The following is a 22,781-nucleotide window of genomic DNA, read 5'->3' as shown; positions in this document are numbered from 1 at the left end:
GTTGCCTCTACCTCATCTTAAGGGAGGGGTTCAGTATGAAATACACTCCCTTCTAGATGTGCTGGGTGGTACCACCTCAAGGCTTACTATGAAAGCAGGTGACAAACAGGTGACAGCGCGACCCTGCCACGTCTGCTCCCGCTCTTCCCTTCCCCCTGGCGCTTGAGGGCGCCAGATCACCCTGCATCACACACTCATGCCATTCGTTCATTTCCTCCCCTATATTTGTCTGTTCCCTGCTGCTGCATTGATTGTTTTTTGTCTTAGTTTCTGTTTGCTGACGCTGTGCTTGTCTTGTTGTATGTCCGTTATTTATTAAATGTTACTCCCCGTACCTGCTTCATCTCTCCAGCATCATTCCGCATGACAGAATGCAGCAGCCATCATAAGAAGCATCGGGGAGTACTGGCGTTCCGGGTGGAATGGTGGCAGTGGCTCTGGGTCGCCACCGATGGAACCGGGGACGCCTAGCCAGCTCGTCGAGCTTCCACGCCCTAGCTGGCTCGAGAGGTTTCCTTGCCTCTGTTAGCTCGGAAGGCGCCCATCCCACATCGGGCCTCAGCCGGATCGTCAGTTCTTGTTCGCCCAGCTGGCCCATGAGTTTTTGTTTTGTTGGTGACGTCGGGCTGGATCCCGCCGCCGATGGAACCCAGGGGTGCCTAAGCCAGCCCGTCGGGCTTTCACACCCTGGCTGGCTCGAGAGGTTTTCCTGGCTCGGCGGCTTCCCATCCCACGTCACACTCCACTGGATCATCGGGCTCCCTCGCTGCAGCAGGATCGACAGGCGTCTTGCCTCAGCCGAATCGTCAGGCTCTCATGCTCCTGCCGGTTCGTCGGGTTTTCACGCCCAACCGGCTTGCCCAGCGCCCATGCCTCGGCCGGTTCTGTCAGGTGGGACGCCGGGTGGCGTCACAAGATGGAGGGGTACTGTCACGTCTGCTCCCGCTCTTCCCTTCCCCTGGCACTTGAGGGTGCCAGCTTACCCTGCATCACACACTCCTGCCATCCATCACGCACAACTACCTTCTATTGTCACTCGCATCAGTGTTATTGGACTCACCTGGACTCACTGATCACATGTTCATTTCCTCCCCTATATTTTTCTGTTACCTGCTGCTGCATTGATTGTTTCTGTTTGCTGACGCTGTGTTTGTCTTGTTATATGTCCATTATTTATTAAATGTTACTCCCCGTACCTGCTTCGTCTCTCCAGCGTCATTCCGCGTGACAGACTCATACCGCAATGGTTGTAACGGCTTTCTTCGTGTGAAAGAGAGTCGGACCAAAATGCAGCTTGGTGGTTACTCATGTTCTTTAATGGAAAATGAACGATACATGAAATAACTAAATCTACAAAACAACAAACGGAACGTGAAAACCTATACAGCCCATCTTGTGACAACAAACACAGAGACAGGAACAATCACCCACAAACACACAGTGAAACCCGGGCTACCTAAATATGGTTCCCAATCAGAGACAACGATAATCACCTGACTCTGATTGAGAACCGCTTCAGGCAGCCATAGAGTTTCCTAGACAACCCTACTCAGCCACAATCCCAATACCTACTAAAACCCCAATACAAAAACACACCACAAAATAAACCCATGTCATACCCTGGCCTGACCAAATAAATAAAGAAAACACAAAATACTAAGACCAAGGCATGACAGAACCCCCCCAAGGTGCGGACTCCCGGCCGCACACCTAAACCCATAGGGGAGGGTCCGGGTGGGCGTCTGTCCACGGTGGCAGCTCCGGCTCGGGACGTGGACCCCACTCCAACCAAGTCTTAGTCCCCCTCTAACGCGTCCTTTGATTGGCGACCCTCGCCGCCGACCTTGGCCTAATAACCCTCACCAAGGACCCCACTGGACTGAGGGGCAGCTCGGAACTGAGGTGGAAGCTCGGGACTGAGGGGAAGCTCGGGACTGAGGGGTAGCTCGGGACTGAGGGGTAGCTTGGGACTGAGGGGTAGCTCAGCACTGAGGGGAAGCTCAGCATTGGGGGGAAGCCCAGTACTGAGAGGAAGCCCAGTACTGAGAGGAGCCCAGTACTGAGAGGAAGCCCAGTGCAGGTAGTAGGCTCTGGCAGATCCTGGCTAGCTGGTGGTTCTAGCAGATCCTGGCTGACTGACGAATCCTGGCTGACTGGCGGATCCTGGCTGACTGGTGGCTCTGGCTGCTCTGGCTCCTCCATGCAGACTGACAGCTCTGGCTGATCCATGCAGACTGGCAGCTCTGGCAGCTCCATGCAGACTGGCAGCTCTGGCTGCTCCATGCAGACTGGCAGCTCTGGCTGCTCCATGCAGACTGGCAGCTCTGGCTGCTCCATGCAGACTGGCAGCTCTGGCTGCTCCATGCAGACTGGCATCTCTGGCTGCTCCATGCAGACTGGCAGCTCTGGCTGCTCCATACAGACTGGCTGCTCCATGCAGACTGGCAGCTCTGGCTGCTCCATGCAGACTGGCAGCTCTGGCTGCTCCATGCAGACTGGCAGCTCTGGCTGCTCCATGCAGACTGGCAGCTCTGGCTGCTCCATGCAGACTGGCATCTCTGGCTGCTCCATGCAGACTGGCAGCTCTGGCTGCTCCATACAGACTGGCTGCTCCATGCAGACTGGCAGCTCTGGCTGCTCCATGCAGACTGGCAGCTCTGGCTGCTCCATGCAGACTGGCAGCTCTGGCTGCTCCATGCAGACTGGCAGCTCTGGCTGCTCCATGCAGACTGGCATCTCTGGCTGCTCCATGCAGACTGGCAGCTCTGGCTGCTCCATACAGACTGGCTGCTCCATGCAGACTGGCAGCTCTGGCTGCTCCATGCAGACTGGCAGCTCTGGCTGCTCCATGCAGACTGGCAGCTCTGGCTGCTCCATGCAGACTGGCAGCTCTGGCTGCTCCATGCAGACTGGCATCTCTGGCTGCTCCATGCAGACTGGCAGCTCTGGCTGCTCCATACAGACTGGCTGCTCCATGCAGACTGGCAGCTCTGGCTGCTCCATGCAGACTGGCAGCTCTGGCTGCTCCATGCAGACTGGCAGCTCTGGCTGCTCCATGCAGACTGGCAGCTCTGGCTGCTCCATGCAGACTGGCATCTCTGGCTGCTCCATGCAGACTGGCAGCTCTGGCTGCTCCATACAGACTGGCTGCTCCATGCAGACTGGCAGCTCTGGCTGCTCCATGCAGACTGGCAGCTCTGGCTGCTCCATGCAGACTGGCAGCTCTGGCTGCTCCATGCAGACTGGCATCTCTGGCTGCTCCATGCAGACTGGCAGCTCTGGCTGCTCCATACAGACTGGCTGCTCCATGCAGACTGGCAGCTCTGGCTGCTCCATACAGACTGGCTGCTCCATGCAGACTGGCAGCTCTGGCTGCTCCATGCAGACTGGCAGCTCTGGCTGCTCCATGCAGACTGGCAGCTCTGGCTGCTCCATGCAGACTGACAGCTCTGGCTGATCCATGCAGACTGGCAGCTCTGGCTGATCCATGCAGACTGGCAGCTCTGGCTGCTCCATGCAGACTGGCAGCTCTGGCTGCTCCATGCAGACTGGCAGCTCTGGCTGCTCCATGCAGACTGGCAGCTATGGCTGCTCCATGCAGACTGGCAGCTCTGGCTGCTCCATACAGACTGGCTGCTCGATGCAGACTGGCTGCTCTGGCTGCTCCATGCAGACTGGCAGCTCCATGCAGACTGGCAGCTCTGGCTGCTCCATGCAGACTGGCAGCTCTGGCTGCGCTGAACAGGCAGGAGCCTCTGGCAGCGCTGGAGAGGAGGAATACTCTGATAGCGCTAGAGAGGCGGGAGACTCCGGCAGCGCTGTAGAGGAGGAAGGCTCTGGCTGCGCTGAACAGGCGGGAGACTCCGGCAGCGCTTGAGACGAGGAAGGCTCTGGCAGCACTAAACAGGCGGGAGACTCCGGCAGCGCTGGAGAGGAGAAAGGCTCTGGCAGTGCTGAACAGGCGAGGCACACTGAAGGCCTGGTGCGTGGTGCTGGCACTGGTAGTACTGGGCCGAGGACATGCACAGGAAGCCTGGTGCGGGGAGCTGCCACCGGAGGACTGGTGTGTGGAGGTGGCACTGGATAGACCGGACCGTGCAGGCGCACTGGAGCTCTTGAGCACCGAGCCTGCCCAACCTTACCTGGCTCGATGCCCACTCTAGCCCGGCCAATACGAAGAGCTGGTATGTACCGCACCGGGCTATGCACCCGCACAGGAGACACCGTGCGCTCCACAGCATAACACGGTGCCTGCCCGGTCTCTTTAGCCCCCCGGTAAGCACAGGAAGTTTGCGCAGGTCTCCTACCTGGCGTAGCCATACTCCCTGTGAGCCTCCCCCCAATACGTTTTTGGGGCTGACTCTCGGGCTTCCATCCGCGTCGCCGTGCTGCCTCTTCATACCAGCGCCTCTCCGCTTTTGCCGCCTCCAGTTCTTCTTTGGGGCGTCGATATTCACCAGGCTGTGCCCAGGGTCCTTTTCCGTCCAATATTTCCTCCCAAGTCCAGAAGTCCTGTGATCGCTGCTCCTCATGATAAACAGGGGGAGTTGGCTCAGGTCTGAACCCTGACTCTGCCACACTCTCCCTGAGCCCTCCCCCAAGAAATTTTTGGTGCTGACTTTCGGGCTTCCTTGCCAACCGTGTTCCCTCGTATCGTCGGCTCCTCTCTCTGGCTGCCTCTGCTCTCCTAAGTGCCTCCACCTGTTCCCATGGGAGGCGATCTCTTCCAGCCAGTATCTCCTCCCAAGTGTAACAACCCTTGCCATCCAAAACGTCTTCCCATGTCCATTCCTACTTTCGCTGCTTCTGCTGTCGCTGCCTGTCACCACGCTGCTTGGTCCTGTGTGGTGGGTGATTCTGTAACGGCTTGCTTCGGGTGAAAGAGAGTCGGACCAAAATGCAGCGTGGTGGTTACTCATGTTCTTTAATGGAAAATGAACGATACATGAAATAACTAAATCTACAAAACAACAAACGGAACGTGAAAACCTATACAGCCTATCTTTTTTTTAATAAAAAATAATTTATTATCTTCAATACCATTCATTCTTTACAACTATAATTTTCATACATACTCAAATAATGGTATTTTAATTTAACTAATTTAACTAAACATAAACCCCAAACAAATCCTCAGGGGAGCATCTTCCCTCCCAGTCACCCTACAAAATACCTTTCCCTATCTCCCCATCCCTAATCTATCCCCTTACAAATCTAAATGACACCCAGCCCTAAACCCCCCTTCCACCTCTCCCGAGCAGCATGCTGCCCCCACTTCCTCTCCTCCCTCTTCATCCTCCCCCTCAAATCTCCTTCCACCCTCCTCACTATCCCTTCCACCCCCCAATCTCTCCCTGTCTTCACCATGTTCTGCCTGGCTTCCCACAGCCCCCGTTTAAAGAGACTCATGAGAAGCCAGAGCAGAAACCTGTCCCAATCCGTCCCTCTCGCTCTCCCTACACCTCTCTCTAACCTGGCCCACGTCAATACAAAATCCCCCCTTACCAAACCTAACAACACCCGTGCCCTAGCCCATACTACTCCGGCAAAGGCACAGTCCCAAAAGACATGGCGCACAGTCTCCTCCCTGCCACAAGAGGATCTTGGACAGGTGGGGGATTGCACCAAACTATACCGGTACATGATGGAACGTACCGGCAAGCACTTATGGAGGCTCAACCAATTCAGGTCCTTGTGCCTGTTGTCCAGACCCCGCGCCTGCACTCCCTCCCAGACCACTTCCGAGATGCCCACTACAGGCGCCGGACTCCCTGCCTTTCTGACCTCCTCGTACAGGTGCCTGTGATCTAAACCTACTCGGGCAACTTCAACCTCAGGGTGCGCACGCAGCCACTTGGCCGCATGACCAAAGTGCCACGGCAGCTGTTCCGCCCGAGGACCCGTGTTAGACCACACCATTACGCTTCTCGCCTGATACGAGAAGAACACCCGCAGGAGGTAACCGGACGGGTGTATCACTGGATGAGCAAGCTCCGTTAACAAGAAAGAAACAAAAATTGTGTCCAGCTTGAGGGGGAAATGTGGTACCCCCCTACCTCCCTCCCCGATGGGACAGATCATGCGTGCCCTGGCGACCCACTTGCACCTGCCACTCCACATGAACTGAAACACAAGCCTCACTAGAGGCCTCCTTAGACAAGCCGGCAATGGGTAGATGTACGCCAAATACAAAAGAGACGGCAACACATCCACCTTTAGGACCAGGACGTTGCCCATAAAAGACAAATACCTAGCCTTGCACATTGCTAGCTTCCTCTGTACCACTGCGATACGCATGTTCCAGTTTAGCGTCGTTGAGCCGGAGGTCTCAAAATGGACCCCAAAATCCTCAGGGCCCCCTCCCAGAGAGATAACCCCCCGGGCACATCCGTTCTACCGCGCCATCTTCCGAAAAACTTGACGGAAGACTTTGCATAGTTCAGAACTGCTCCCGATGCTCGGGTGAAATCCCCAAAGATGGCAATGGACCTTGTCAGGCACGAGTCCTTGCACAGCAGCAAGGAAGTGTCATCGGCGTACTGCGTCATCTTAACACGCAGCCCACCACTTCCAGGGATCAACAAGCCTTCCACCCCTGTGTCTGCCCTAATGGCAGCCCCCAGAGGCTCCATGTACAGAACGAAGAGGAGAGCCGAGAGTGGGCACCCCTGCCTGACCCCAGACGAGAGGTCAAAAACGTCACCCAAGTGACTATTTACACTAACTCGGCACCCCGCTCCGACATATAATGTACGAATCCATCCTATGAACTTCTCCCCAAATCCTAATCGACCTAACACTCTGAATAAAAAGGATCTATTCACACGATCAAAGGCTTTCGCCTGATCTAGCGCTGCTACCATTAAAGGCAGTCCTCTATCTTCAACCCAAGCGATGGAGTCCCTGATTAACTGTAGGTTCCATCTAATAGAGCGGCCCTCTACCCCGCACTTCTGATCCTCATGGACGACGTAGGGAAGGGCTGTGCGCAACCGGTCTGCTAAAACCTTTGCAAGTAGCTTGTAATCTACACACAAAATGGTCAACGGCCGCCAGTTGCCAAGGTCTGTTACTTCCCCCTTCTTATATAAAAGTGACAGCACACCAACAGCCATTGATCCCCCATGGACCCCCGTCTCAAGGATGGCCTTCAAGACTTCGAGGACCACTGGTCCAAGTATACCCCAAAACTTGAGATAAAACTCAGCCGTCAGCCCATCCATTCCAGGCACCTTCCCTTTTCCCATCCTCCTAAGAGCGCTCTCAACCTCTTCTAGTGAAATCTGGGCCTCCATCACTTCTCTAATGTCCTCCGGCAACCGCCTGGACAAGTGTTCTAAAAACACATTTCTCTGCTCTACATCTATTTCCCTTTCCTTAAAACCTGATGACGGGTTAGGGTTCCCATTCAGGAATGATCCCTTCCGACGTTAACTGGGACGTGGCGCATGGAACGCAAAAATATTCTTAGAAATATTTAACCTCCACACATTAACAAGTCCAATAGCTCAAATGAAAGATAAACACCTTGTTCATCTAGCCAGCAAGTCAGATTTCTAAAATGCTTTACGGCGAAAACATAGCACATATTTATGTCAAACCACCACCAAAGACACAGCTAATTTGAATTAGCCACGTTGAACAAAATATGCAATCAACAACCGCAGGATTAAACGAAAAATAATTCACTAACCTTTTGAAAATCTTCATCAGATGACAGTAATAGGACATGTTACACAGTACATTTATGTTTTTTCAATAATATGCAATTTATATCCATAAATCTCTGTTTACAATGACGCCATGTTCAAAAATGCTACTCAAATGTCCGGAGAAATGATGATATCTGCCGGAGCTAACGTCAGATAACAAGCAATACACATCATAAACTTTGACTAAATATACATGTTCTACATATAGTTAGAAAGATACACTTCTTCTTAATGCAACCGCTGTGTTACATTTATTTTTAACGTTACAGAATTCGTTCACTAGGCTATAATATGAGACGGCGCTCAGAAATTAGCATTATGTCTCCTCTATCTCGGAGTCCACAGAAACCCATAATTAACACATAAATATTCCCTTACCTTTGATGTTCTTCGATCAGAAGACGTGGAAGGAGTTATACTTACCAAAAACTGCTTGGTTTTCAAGTCTGTGTCTTTAGGTTATCAAACACGACAAATTCCGGTCGAAATGCAGGCAAAATTCTAGTGGATGCGCATCAAAACTTCAAAATTACATATTATATGTCGACTAAACTGGTCAAACTAAGTGCAGAATCGAGCTTTAGCATGTTCTAAACATACAAAACAATCCTTAGCGTGAACAGACAAACCTACATCGTTTGGTGAATCTTGGAACAAAGAGAGCCGGACCCAGCCGTGTGCATGAAAGTGCATGTATTTTGGCGTGACCCGGAGGTTTCAGCCCGCCAAAACAATGGCAGGCCCCACTGAAAGGGGACATCGCGCTGAAGAGATAGAAACTGTTCCCAGATCTGTAGCTGGTTGGGAAGGGTGAGGGCGATGACGTCAAAGTTGTCCCAACTTTTCTGTTGCCAAGAGAGAGTTTGGGAGAATGGCTGCCCTGAGAGTTCTGCTTTACATAGACATAATTTGAACGGTTTTAGAAGCTAGAGTGTTTTCTATTCAATAATTATTATTATATGCATATTTTAGCAATTTTTGACAGATTTTTTTTCTGTTTACTATGGGCACACAAAATCCCTACCCCCGATGAGTGCACCCCCCAATACCCCAAACCGACTCCCCCTTGTCCCACTCCCTCTTAAACCTACTAACATCCCCTCCATCCCTCAGGTGAACCTCCTGTAAAAAACAAAAATCAAACCCCACACCCTCCAAATAACTAAAAACCGCCCTCCTCTTAACAAAATCCCTTAAACCCCTTACATTTAAACTAACAAAAGTAAAATTAGACCCCATGAAAGAATGAAATAAAAACATGTAATATACTCAAATTCTAAATCCAGACAGAAAAAAAACAAAAACAGGAGACTCACCCGATGCTCCCCTGCTCCATATCTACCGGTGAGAACACCATCCGTACTCCCAACATCCCCCCCTCTTCCTCCATCTCACCAACCCAGGATGCAGGAATAGTGTTTGGCTCCGGGGTGCCCTGCACCCTGGGTCTACCCCCACACTCCTCCCCCTCCCCAGTGCTGCAGCTGGTTTGGAAAAAAATTGGGGAGGCTGAGTCCCCAAACAAAAAACTCACCACCTCCTCCTGTACCCATTCCTGAGTCTTGTTAGGTGTGTCCCCACCCAACAGAAGTTGAGGGCCTGGGGAGACCAACAGCAACCCAGAGGTTTCTCCCACCCCCATCACTCTCTTGACCATCCCATCCCTCTCACTGTCGGCCAATCGCACCCTCCTCTTCATTCTCTTCTTTGGTGATGGCGGCAGTGGAGAGATACCACCCTCCCCCCCTGCCAGCTCCTCCACCATACCCCTCATCTCTTCCACCAGGGCACTTTCCCCCCAGTCCACTTGCTCTTCCACCGTCTCCTTCTCCAACACTCCTCCCTCGCTTTCTTCTCTCTCATGCTCCTCCACTCGGTTGCCTTCTTCCGCCGCTTTTCCTGGTTCTCCTACTCCCGTGCCTTCTGTTTCCTTCTCTCTTCCATCCGCCGCTTCTTGCTCCTCCTCCTTCCTTGCGGCCTTCCCCTCTAGACCTGTACTCTGGTCATGAGGCATGCTTCCTTCCCCTCTTCTTCCCCCATATCCCGCTCCTGCTCCCCCCCCAGCCGCAGACGCATATGACCTCTGACGGGCTTGGCACCCCCGCCACAGGTGTGCTGACGAGCCACACCCGTGGCACGCCTTAGGCTTGTCACAATCCCTCGCCTCGTGTTCCTCAGATCCACAAAATCTGCATTTTCTTGTGCTGCACGAAGCGAATATGTGGCCGTAGGCCATACAGCGCCTGCAAAATGGGGGCTGACATGCATAAAACAATGTCCCCCTGTCAGCCCCTAGGGAGAACATAGCAGGAGGATGGAGGTAGCCACCATGTCCCTTTGGGTCCTCCCTGAGGAGGGCCTGGAAGCCTCTCCTCCCATTCCAAAACCCAAGGGAGTCTTCGAGGTGCCTTGCTGAGGAGACATTATCCATGTATCTCCCCAGAAAGGCCCTCACCTCTTCGTCCTTAACGTATGGGTTGTAAATGTTGACAGTTACAACCCTAAAGTTGTTCTTCGCCAGGCTTGTTATTTCATAGTGGCTCATCGGCCTCTCACCTCCCAGTGCTCTTGCCCTTCTCAGGATATCATCTTGTTTCTCCTCTGTATATAGTGCCACGTCGTATGCTCCCTCCAACGAGTTGCCTTGGAAACAAACACGTCCTTCACCGTCAGCTTTAGAATCCCCATCAATATTATCCTTCCAAAAGTTTCCCGTCCTAAAGGCTCCAACTCCTTTTCCTTCCAAGCAAACCGAATCGTGTTGGCCAGCCCAATCCCAGGGACCGACCGTGTTGATGGATTTAGCACCATCTCCGCAAGGAGAATGGTGCTCGTTCTCTTCTCTTCCAAAACAATGAAAAAAGAAAAACCAAAGTGACTGAGCATATCTGTGACAACAAACACAGAGACAGGAACAATCACCCACAAACACAGTGAAACCCAGGCTACCTAAATATGGTTCCCAATCAGAGACAACGATAATCACCTGACTCTGATTGAGAACCGCCTCAGGCAGCCATAGAGTTTCCTAGACTACCCTCCTCAGCCACAATCCCGATACCTACTAAAACCCCAATACAAAAACACACCACAAAATAAACCCATGTCACATCCTGGCCTGACCAAATAAATAAAGAAAACACAAAATACTAAGACCAAGGCGTGACAATGGTCTTGGTAAGTGGAGTGTGCCAACATACTTAGCGTGTTGCTTCCTTGACTAGACTACTGAATTTACACAAAATTCAAAAAGGAACTAATGCACATTTCCGCATATGACCAAATTCAACGTTTTTCCTTTTTTGTTTCATACCCATCTATGCGCTTTTACGAAGAAACCAACATGTAGGCTATGAGGATTATACATTTATATTCGTATCTAAATCCATTGTAACAGGAAATTGATTACACTGGTGGTCAGGTAGTTTTTTCTAACTACTGTAACTGGTGGGCACAGTCAGTTTTAATCCCATGTGGGGCAGGTATTACATGTATTACATGCAGGTATTAAATGTTTTGATTATCCATTTTTTATTTTTTACAAATCCTTTATTTGAAAGTGTTGGGATCAGGTTCAATTACGTCTACCCACCCTCAGAATGAATATTTATGAGCAATTCCCCCTGTCATGACATTGGCCTGGGGGGTATGTGTATGACAGTCATAAATACCTCTTTCCCCCTTTTTCCTCTCTCTACCCTACTGATGTTACATTGGCAAAACCCTTGGTTAACATAGAGATTCGGGGAAATTAACTATATTCTGGAAATCTGACCATTAGAACATATGTGGTAATACTTAATGAATATGATGTCAGTTCGGTTGTCATCTGAGACTTTCTCATCAATGATAAGATGACAAACTCTACAGTGGAAAGTCTACACATCAGAGTTATCAGATGGAAATCACATGGAATTGTTGTTCAATTTAATTGTTTGAATATGAAATTATTTGTGATAGGATGAAATGATTTCAGCTTCTAAAATGTGAGATTTGGGCTTTCATAAGATTGAGCAGAGCCCTATCAGTGGCCCGCCCCTGTGAAGGGACATGGGCTATACAACTTTTCAAACACGCCCCCCTCTCCCTTCCTATATAATCCCTTGAAGACAATATAAACCTCCTGTTCCGAGGACGACGGCCCTATGTCAGAATGGTTCAGATAATAACTACAGAATGAAGCCAACATCAGCGTGAGCTTTGGTTGCGAATGGTATGAACTTTGAACTCTTATTCACTACAGAAGTGATACCTCCTAGCCGTTGGGTTAGCAACAGCAGATGCAAACGAGGGTTAGGAAGGAACAGACAGAGTATCCCGTCTATCACCCAATGACGTTACTACAACGTATACAATTGACAACCAGGGACCAGGGACATTCTTCAAAAGACTCGGCTGGGCAACACGGCCTTCCATCTACCACCAACCTACCGAAGTGCAGCTCAGAGTAAATATTTATTGCATTTTCTTTTTCCAAATGGGCGGTAATTTAGAATGCATAAGATACTGTATTTACGATAGCACAACTTCTTCCCTTTGTTCCTCAGTCTTCCCGCTCTGTCACTCAAACCCAGTCCCTTTTCTTTTGTGTAACAAGCTGTCATATCTGTTCTGGCCACTAGGGACGTTTTCCTATATGATGTAATTTGTAATCAAGTTATGATTTAATTATGTGTATGTGTAATTCTGTGTGATTAGTAAATAAATAATTAAACCCAATTTTGTATTGCTGATTCAACTTGAGCCAGGGTTCGTGCAGATAACCAAGAATTTACAACTTTCAGATGAGACTGAATTAAGATGAGGATTAATATTGACTGCTATTGATGTAAAATATTACTAGGCCTTTAAGAGTTTATTCGGAAGATAACAGCTCTATAAATATTATTTTGTTGTACCCGTCTCTTTAGTGAATTACATTTACATGATTAGCTCAATCAGGTAATATTAATTACAGAGAAAATATTTTAAAGAATAGCATGTCATATCACTTAATCCGGCATAGCCAAAGACACAACACCCCCCACCCACAACTTCTCACCTGAGTGCCTTTGAGAATTTCAAGGGGCTGAAATTGGGGATGATAGTTACCCTTTAAATGGACATTTCAGGTCCACAGACAGCAGCACACAGTACAGCCACACACAGTACAGCTACACAGTGTCACTGTACACTCAGCACCACCTGTGTGACCCAAAGCCTTATCTCAGCAACCCTGGACAGCCTCTAACCCTAGAAACTCAACCTCTTCTTTCAACCACTCATCTGTCAGTCACATGCGATGCATGTTATTTTCTTGTTATTAACCCCCACCTAAAAGTGAAACCCATCAATAACCTCTGAGATAGCTGATAACGACATCTCATCACAGTCAAGGTCAGTGTTTAAACCCCTGTTTACAAGAGGTTTATTGGCAAATGAAGTGTTTATAGCTTCTCTGCAGTTCACTCATAATGGGATTCCTTGAGCTCCCCCTGAACCACAAACGCTTTCATCCAGAGCATAATTGCAGCCCAAATCCTCTAATTCTACAAAGAATGTTCTACTGATTTATGTGATTAAGCAAGCCTCTGCCTTTTTAATCCATGTCCCTAATAGAGAGGCGACGGAGGCACAATTCATGGCAAATTCAAACCTTTTTAAATGCAAGAAAACAATCGGTTAATCAGTTCAGCGGCAAAAGATCCACATTCACTTCCACGTAGATTTGATCCATGAGCACACAGTGAACGAGGAATTCCGCAAGCCTCTGACCGCATTAGTTCAAAGCAAACTCCAGTTGAAAAGTTCTAGGGAGCACAAGACAAATAAAGTGTCTACTTGTTTGTTTTTCCCCAAAGTTGACCTTCACTCCTATTATTTATATGCTAACTGCAATGCAGCTATTTGCTTGTCGTGGGGTCAAAGCCAATTATTGTCAGACAGCGTCATACATAATAGATTATACTACATACCATAATTCTGTTCATACCCTCTGGATACAAAAGGTTTTCTAAATAGAGTCAGCACAATAAAAAAAACAATAACAATTAGGAATTGGGTGAAGTCTAAAAGCGCTGAACAAACAGTGCTGTGTGTGTGCGTGCGTGTGTGTGTGTGTGTGTGCATGCGTGCGTGCATGTGGTTGTGCGAGCGTGCGTGTGTGTGTGCGTGCACGTGTCTGTGCATCTTATCTTCATGTTTATATGCATGCGTATGAATGTTTTTATTTTATTTTTTTACATTATGTATGTGGGTGGTAGCCTAGTATTGCTGGAGGCACTGTCATCCATCCCTCCTCCTGTGATAAATGGTCTACACTTGGAGCGCTCACAGGTGAGATAAGAACACAAACACTGACCCGACCTTTCCAGCAGATAAACTGACTTTCATTGGCCTCTGTATCCCAAAGCCTGTTAAGCTAGGTCTTCACTTAGCTTTCCTTGGCTGTGGTTTAAAGGACCAGTAAACATAAAGGAACTGTGCATTAAAGAGCAGCTGTATTTAGACCTGCACTGTAAGCTGTAAACCAGGGACTCATCCCACACATGTGATTACTGGCTCTCATCATCACAGGCCATGACATTTACACTTCGGACCAAAACCAAAATGGCAAAAGGTATAAATAAAGGCTGCCACCTCGTTAATAAAATATGTTTTCTGCCTATATAAATATCTTCAGGGGTCTACTTACCCTTTGAGATTGCAGGGTCAACCAAAACCTTGGCTTGTCTGTCATGCCTTCTCAGTATAACTTAATTTTGTTATTTTTCTTATTTTGCAAGATTCCCACTCACCCTCAACACCTGATCTGAAAGCAAGGCAAGGGCAGAGAAACACCAAGTCAAAAAGATGAGGGCCCACAGATATTCTTAGCATTATTAAATACAGTCAAATTAATTGCTCTCCGAGGAATGTATTTGCTTCACAATCACTTCTCTAGGTAATTGTAGGCTCTTGGCCGGTGTGTGTGAACCCTCTGCGGACTGGTGTTAGCTTTCCTCTGCCTCTCAGATTGGTTTCACAGTAGATATGAAGACAAAGAGCATTTGCACTACAGTATGTATCCTCTCACCCACGTCTCCAAGATGAAAGTTGAAGTGTGAGCAAGCGCTTCCTGAAGCCGGATATGTGGGCCGGGGGAGGTGATATATTGTTTCATTACAGACTTGGAAATGCATGGCAGAACTAACCAGAACGCGAGATACATGGTGCTCATTCACTTGCATTATCTAACATATTAGATAAGCCCTTTCACTGAGGTACTGTATGCACATCATTTGCATCATTATTCTCTCTCTAAGATAGGGTTCCTTCTTTCATGTCATACAGGAAGAGAATTTGGAGAAGTGAAGCATTGCACTATAGTGACTTTATCAATATGAGTTTTAACGAGACAATTCAGTTTTCAGAGGAGGACTATAAGCATTTAACAGGCAACCTTGCGGTTGAGCTAATTTTGCCTACGAATTTTAAATGAAATTAAACATACATGTTGTTTGGCATATTTTATAATCTTAACCAATGCCATTTAGTAAAGTGATCATGTGGTTTTCATTATCGGACTGACATATACGGTGGGGCAAAAAAGTATTTAGTCAGCCACCAATTGTGCAAGTTCTCCCACTTAAAAAGTTGAGAGAGGCCTGTAATTTTCATTATAGGTACACTTCAACTATGACAGACAAAATGAGAAAAAAAATCCAGAAAATCACATTGTAGGATTTTTTTATGAATTTATTTGCAAATTATGGTGGAAAATAAGTATTTGGTCACCTACAAACAAGCAAGATTTCTGGCTCTCACAGACCTGTAACTTCTTCTTTAAGAGGCTCCTCTGTCCTCCACTCGTTACCTGTATTAATGGCACCTGTTTGAACTTGTTATCAGTATAAAAGACACCTGTCCACAACCTCAAACAGTCACACTCCAAACTCCACTATGGCCAAGACCAAAGAGCTGTCAAAGGACACCAGAAACAAAATTGTAGACCTGCACCAGGCTGGGAAGACTGAATCTGCAATAGGTAAGCAGCTTGGTTTGAAGAAATCAACTGGGGGATCAATTATTAGGAAATGGCAGACATACAAGACCACTGATAATCTCCCTCGATCTGGGGCTCCACGCAAGATCTCACCCCGTGGGGTCAAAATGATCACAAGAACGGTGAACAAAAATCCCAGAACCACACGGGGGGACCTAGTGAATGACCTGCAGAGAGCTGGGACCAAAGTAACAAAGCCTACCATCAGTAACACACTATGCCGCCAGGGACTCAAATCCTGCAGTGCCAGACGTGTCTCCCTGCTTAAGCCAGTACATGTCCAGGCCCGTCTGAAGTTTGCATTTGGATGATCCAGAAGAAGATTGGGAGAATGTCATATGGTCAGATGAAACCAAAATATAACTTTTTGGTAAAAACTCAACTCGTCGTGTTTGGAGGACAAAGAATGCTGAGTTGCATCCAAAGAACACCATACCTACTGTGAAGCATGGGGGTGGAAACAACATGCTTTGGGGCTGTTTTTCTGCAAAGGGACAAGAACGACTGATCCGTGTAAAGGAAAGAATGAATGGGGCCATGTATCGTGAGATTTTGAGTGAAAACCTCCTTCCATCAGCAAGGGCATTGAAGATGAAACGTGGCTGGGTCTTTCAGCATGACAATGATCCCAAACACACCGCCCGGGCAAAGAAGGAGTGGCTTCGTAAGAAGCATTTCAAGGTCCTGGAGTGGCCTAGCCAGTCTCCAGATCTCAACCCCATAGAAAATCTCTGGAGGGAGTTGAAAGTCCGTGTTGCCCAGCAACAGCCCCAAAACATCACTGCTCTAGAGGAGATCTGCATGGAGGAATGGGCCAAAATACCAGCAACCGTGTGTGAAAACTTTGTGAAGACTTACAGAAAATGTTTGACCTCTGTCATAGCCAACAAAGGGTATATAACAAAGTATTGAGAAACTTGTTATTGACCAAATACTTATTTTCCACCATAATTTGCAAAGAAATTCATTAAAAATCCTACATTGTGATTTTCTGGATTTTTTTCTTCTCATTTTGTCTGTCATAGTTAAAGTGTACCTATAATGAAAATTACAGGCCTCTCTCATCTTTTTTAAGTGGGAGAACTTGCACAATTGGTGGCTGACTAAATACTTTTTTGCCCCACTGTATATATATATTTTAAACGGCAATTCAGAGATGGAAGAGAGCTTGAGCAAAACCGAAACTAATTTACCACACATTGTTTGTACTAATTGTGTATAACATGGGAAATTACAATGTTGTAAAATGTTGTTGACCTCTAAAATATAATTTAAGGATGATTAAATGACTAATGTTGTTGTTTTACAATTTTAGGAACTCTAAAATAGTATGCAATTAAGTTAAAGCTAATGATAATGGACGATGAATAAATATTTTTATGTGATTTTTTTTCGGTGCAAACAGAAATACAAAAGATCCAAAGCCACATAATGACTTGTTATCGTCAATATGTTTTACAATGTCATTGTACTTGTATTCTAAGCATATAAACTCGAAACACATTCATTTACATTCAATATAGTATTCTTATTTTGACACACATGTATAATTTCAAAAATATTTTTGATATACAGCAAATCCTCATTTTAAGTAGGCCAATTCTTGAAGAAAAACTGCTCCAGCTTCTTCAATTTGGATGGGTTCCGCTGGTGTACAGCAATCTTTAAATCATACCACAGATTCTCAATTGGACTGAGGTCTGGGTTTTGACTAGGCCATTCCAAGACATTTAAATGTTTCCCCTTAAAACACTCGAGTGTTGCTTTAGCAGTATGCTTAGGGTCATTGTCCTGCTGGAAGGTGAACCTCCATCCCACTCCCAAATCTCTGGAAGACTGAAACTGGTTTCCTTCAAGAATTTCCTTGTATTTAGCGCCATCCTTCAATTCTGACCAGTTTCCCAGTCCCTGCCGATGAACAACATCCCCACAGCATGAAGCTGCCACCACCATGCTTCACTGTGGGGATGAGGTTCTCGGGGTGATGAGAGGGGTTGGGTTTGCGCCAGACATAGCGTTTTCCTTGATGGCCAAAAATATCAATTTTAGTCTCATCTGACCAGAGTACCTCCTTCCATGAGTCTCCCACATGCCTTTTGGTGAACACCAAATGTGTTTGGTTATTTTTTTATTTAATTAAGCAATGGCTTTTTTATGACCACTTCCGTAGAGCTCAGTTCTGTGGAGTGTACTGCTTAAAGTGGTCCTATGGACAGATACTCCAATCTCCGCTGTGGAGCTTTGCAGCGTCTTCAGGGTTATCTTTGTTGCCTCTCTGAACAACATCCTCTTGCCTGGTCCATGAGTTTTGGTGCGCGTCCCTTTCTTGGCAGGTTTTTTGTGGTGCCATATTCATCACATTTTTTAATAATGGATTTAATGGTGCTCCGTGGGATGTTCAAAGTTTGGGATATTTATTTTTGACCCAACCCTGATCTGTACTACTCCACAACTTTGACCCTGCCCTGTTTGGAGAGCTCCTTGGTCTTCATAGTGCCACTTGCTTGGTGGTGCCCCTTGCTTAGTGGTGTTGAAGACTCTAGGGCTTTCAGAACAGGTGTATATATACTGAGATCATGTGACAGATTATGTGATACTTAGACTGCACACAGGTGGACTTTATTTAACTAATAATGTGACTTCGGAAGGGAATTGGTTGCACAAGATCTTATTTAGGGGCTTCATAGCACAGGGGTTGAATACATATGCACACACCACTTTTCCGTTTCATAATTTTTGAATTGTTTTAAACAATAATTATTTTTCTTTCACTTCACCAATTTGGACTATTTTGTGTATGTCCATTACAGGTTGGAATGTAACAAAATAGGAAAGTCACTGTATCGCAAGTCACTGTATCTCTTGCAACTTGATCAACTATTTAATGTATGTGTACAGTAGGTCCCTGAACACAAACAAAAAATGTCCTCTGCTGTGTGTCCCTGATCGGTGTATTACTGTATCTCCAATTCCCTGGCGGTTAATGTCTGTCTGTAAGGATGATGTGAGAGACCAAACAAAGTGTTGAGCCACGTTTGCTGTCTCTTGGGGTACTGTACACGTTGTATGTATAAGTCGCATCAGGCTCAACAGGGCTATGTTGTGTTGTCTCTTATGATATAGAATGGAGGGGTGAGCCCTGACTGTGGTTGCAAGCTACCAGTAATTCACCAAAATTACCAGAATATTCAGTAACCTTTGTAGTTAACAGAAAATCTATGGCAATCTGTCATAACTTTGTGAATTTATACTTGAATAACTTCAAAATATATGTACAGTACCAGTCAAAAGTTTGGACACACCTATTCATTCAAGGGTTTTTGTTTATTTTTTAAACTATTTTCTACATTGTAGAATACTAGTGAAGACATCAAAACTATGAAATAACACACGTGGAATAATGTAATAACCAAAGAAGTGTCAAACAAATCAAAATACATTTTATATTTGAGATTCTTCAAAGTAGCCACCCTTTGCCTTGATGACAGCTTGGAAAACAAGAGGAAATAGCTCACTTAATGAAAAAAGCATCTAATCAACAATTACATTATTTTCAATATAGTCTGCACCTCTTTCAACTATTGATTTTTTTCACAACCGCCACCAGTTTGACATCAAAACATTGACAACAAATTCACAGTAAAATTAATAATTAAGTTTGTAAAAATAAAAAAATTAAGGATATTTCATGCTTGAAACCCTAATTTTAAACGCCAATGGAATTCACTCTGTTGATGGTTATATTTAGGATCATGTTTTACAGCTTTGTCATTCAATTTCTTTTCATCTTAAAATCGTCTTAATCAATTATTTCATCAATTTGACCCGTGATAAGGCCAGCAGAGGGCCACTGGATGTCTTGTGATAGATTACATAAAATCCTTGAAAGATAAAAAAATGATGGTAGTTTACTGGTAAATCTCAAGTTTTTAGTAATATGTCCTATCTTTGCAACCGTAGCCCTGACAAATCATCTCAGAGAGGGACATTTTATGCAGATCCACAGAAGACAAAAGGGCAGAAGTCTCCAGTCCACAGAGGCCCCTTGGAAGGCATTCCAAAAACGAGGGGGAGTTGGGACAGAAAGCAGGGAGAGCTGCCAGCCTGCCAGGGCTTTCTGTGCCATTGTCAAGACGGTGCCGAGGCACGGAGAATGAGGGAGATATTTGGGCTGAACAAAGCTGAGTGGGTTGAAGGGAAACACTGGGCCGTGATGCAAGGCTACTGCCAGGGAGTATTTATAACCCTGTACATCATGTGGTGGGTTCTGTTATTATGCAACAGCAAACTGTACAAATGTACTATTCTTCTTCTGACTGTGCTTGTTGTGCTAAGGCCTTAGCTGCAGAATGTTCCCAGCATTAATGTTCCCAGGGCGGCCTATGTCTCCGACATGTGTTTGTGACCAAGCTCTCTTTTCATAAGGGATCTGACAATGACTAGCTTGAAAAATACTGTAAATGGCAGAAACATTCTTGAATAATAATTAGATTGTATACTCTTGCACCCTGTATACAATCAAATCAAACCACTGGCATTGTGTACCGACTTGCTTTATGCACGTGAATACTAATGAATGCATTCTGTCTTACCATCATCCTTACTTTCAAACTGAAAGACATTAATATGGTAATGAATGAGATTTATGCTGATATACTGTACATACTAAGGAAGCATGGTTTGACTGTGGGATTAAGACCAATATATTGTAGGGATTACATTCTAAGGTGAGTCTTGAATGCATAGTGCTGAGGGTGGGGACGGTGAGTAGAGGATGGAAGTAGTCAGCAGAAAGTGCCAGAAATGCACAAAGGCCTGGTTTCCCAAAAGCATCTTAAGGCTAAGTTCGTCTTTAGAACCATTGTGTGAACTTAGCCTTACGATGCTTTTGGGAAACCAGGCCTTTGTGTGCATCTGAAACCGGGCCCATGTCAATACCCCGGCCCACATCCATTACGTCCTCCTTCTTCCTCTATTCTAAAAATGGTCTCTTAACAAACGGTGTGCTGCAAGTGAGCAGTTTGATGGACATCCCATGTCCTGTCTCCTTTCTATGGTGTTGACAAGGGACCTCATTGACTAGGGAGAGAGTGGTGCTGCTTTCACAGCTCTGAGGCTAACAAGAGGTTACATGTCAGCGCATGATTAATTCAAGCTGTAGGGCTTGTTCATGTACTGATCTTATCTGCCGGACCACTTATCTGGGAGAATTGGTGCTGTGCTGCCAGACGGTCCGCCTCGCTCGGATGAGGAATCAAGATCTTGAAATGTACAGTCTTGATTTTTTTTCTTTCTTTCTTCGCTTTGTCGGCCCTAAAGCAGACGTGGGGTTTGGATTTGAGCGAGAATGGGGTTCTCAAGAACCCCAGAGTTTCCTGTATCCTCATTTCAACAGGGCATTTTCCAGGCATCCCCTGGAGACACTTCAGGTTATTCACAGTAGTGTATTCCCTATTCCCTTTGGGTAACACTCATACGCAGTGAGACATGATTCATACAATGCAGGCCATTTCGATGGCGAAGTACAGCATAATCCACACCCCCTGTTTCATGACACAAAAGCACAGTGAACACAGGGAACAGCGTAGCATGAAGGGATGGATGCTGCGTTGTACAGTTAAGCATTTACAATTCAAAGAGATCTGGAGATACAGTAGATATAGTAGGCGACTGTCCCTCCCCTGAGTGGTGACATCAACCGGTGCTTCCTTCCAGTGATTAGTGCACGCCTTGCCCTGTCCAGGAATCGGTGCTGCCCAATATTCTGGATATGTGGAAATGTCTCCTGCATTATCTTTGTGGCACCACGTTTGACGTTTTCCATTTATGTTTTGTGCTGCGTGAGGAAAAGGAGAATTGCTCGCCTGCTGCCATGTCGATGAATGTTTTATAAATTCAATTTTTGTCTCTCCAAAGTTTGATGAAATGTTAATGTTTTGGGGCTGGATTGTGGGATGACAACTTGAATGCGTGGGAGGGGAGCGGAAGGGAGCTTGGCACACAAGCTTGATCCTGTGATGTATGGCTGCTCTCAGGGGGTGGATGAGGCATGACAGGTCTGTTTAGTTGAAGTCTTGACAGTAGGTGTAGTACATACATCTTCATTCTGAGGCTGTTGATCCAGCCTTATTTATGCATATGGTGGCTGTTTTTAGCATAGGGCAATAGTGAGTTAACGAACTGTGACGTCGACCCTAGTACTCCCGACACTGCCTCCTAGCTAGGATTCTCATATCTCAATTTACCCCCAAGGCAACAGGGGGTAGGAAGATAATCTACAATACTGATAGCTGTGATCTGATATTTACACTATTTACAGCTTTTCCCATTCCCCAAAGCCTTGTTTGACAGCGAAAATGCCTGCTACTTAATTTGATCTTTGATTAGACACCTGTTTTAGACAAGGTATTTATTTCTCTGAGGCTGTTTTACAACATCTACATATACAAGGGTGTGCATCTTATTTTCCATTTGTTGACCTGATTCTAACCTCTTTTGATTCCGAATAAAGGATTTTTCTAGAACATAGCTTTCATTGGTACTACTAGGGAAATCAGGTACAATTCTCAATGTGTAAAGAAACAGTCATTTTACTTGTGCTGCTCCAATGTGTGTCTGCATCAGTCTCATGTTGTACAGTTTGAATATGGTAGATCAATTAAGGCCATGCATTCAGAGCTGTCCCAATGCAGTTAATTAAGTTTTACCCTGCAAATGCAACAATGTTTTTACTTTCTTCTCGAAAACTGGCGCTGCACACAAGCACATTCAGATGTCCTTCTTCATACAATTGTTCAATTATTAACCAAGCCAATTTGTGAGCCTCTGTTCCGTTTGCATTCATGTTTAAAACAGAATCTATATTTCATGCAGAATGAAAGAACACAGTGGGGTGGAATGGAGCAGGAGAGGATGAAAGAATGGAGGTGGAGAGGATGAAGGAACTACTATGGCAGCTCTGCGTGAGATAGTTTACTGAGCCTGACAGTTCGCCTGTGCTCTTTAATTATGCCCCAACTTTATGTGCAAGCAGAACCCAGGTTCTG

The sequence above is a fragment of the Oncorhynchus tshawytscha genome, linkage group LG13 (genome assembly GCF_018296145.1).
Source record: "Oncorhynchus tshawytscha isolate Ot180627B linkage group LG13, Otsh_v2.0, whole genome shotgun sequence".
In the NCBI taxonomy this organism is placed as follows: Eukaryota; Metazoa; Chordata; class Actinopteri; order Salmoniformes; family Salmonidae; genus Oncorhynchus; species Oncorhynchus tshawytscha.
This window is presented reverse-complemented; position numbering follows the sequence as displayed.